The sequence below is a fragment of the Gekko japonicus genome, unplaced genomic scaffold (assembly GCF_001447785.1).
Source record: "Gekko japonicus isolate JY-2015 unplaced genomic scaffold, Gekko_japonicus_V1.1 scaffold761, whole genome shotgun sequence".
NCBI lineage: Eukaryota > Metazoa > Chordata > Lepidosauria > Squamata > Gekkonidae > Gekko > Gekko japonicus.
Genome location: NW_015177030.1, coordinates 310215 through 310716, shown reverse-complemented (window position 1 = coordinate 310716; position 502 = coordinate 310215). Strand labels below are relative to the sequence as shown.

The 502-nt window shown below is 67.9% G+C and overlaps 1 protein-coding gene across 2 annotated transcripts in view; it reads right to left on the bottom strand.

Moving 5' to 3' along the window:
* UFSP1 (UFM1-specific peptidase 1 (inactive)) overlaps positions 1-502 on the bottom strand; it is a 2881-nt gene extending 2379 nt beyond the window's left edge. Inside the window, exon 1 of one of the 2 annotated variants that reach the window (XM_015427908.1) lies at positions 9-502. The gene's annotated coding sequence lies outside the window, so the exon portion shown is untranslated. The remainder of the gene's footprint in view (positions 1-8) is intronic. The other variant, XM_015427909.1, reaches the window with a different exon arrangement.

Genomic DNA, 502 nt, shown 5'->3' with positions numbered 1-502 from the left:
GAATGTACCCGAGGGAGGCGACGCCGGACAGCCCGGAAGTCGTCTGATCAGGAGACTCGCTCCTGTCTCCTAGAGCGCCCCCCCGCTCTACCCACGCCGTACCGGCAAACTCGATCGCGAGAGGAAAGCCCGCGAAGAGCGGCTACGCCCGAGGCGGCGAAGGCGGGTCGGCCATCTTATGTGTGGGCACGCGCACTTCCGGTCTCCTCCTCCCCCCCCCACCCCCCGCCAGTCGCTATTTCTCGCCAGAGACGGCGGGAAGGAAGGACCCCCGGGGCGCCTCAGAGACTCAGGACATTCGTGGCCGGGGAGGAGCCGTCGCGAGTCGCCTGAAGTGCCCGAAGACCTCTGAAGAAGTGGCCGGAGAGACTCACGAACGAAGCTCCTCCCCCGCCCCAGATCTCGTGCGCCTCCCAGGTCTTCCCGGGCTCTTTCCTGCTGCTGCAGCAGAGAGAGCAGCCCGGCGGCGACCCAGCTGGATCCCTCCCTCCGGAGAGGCGGA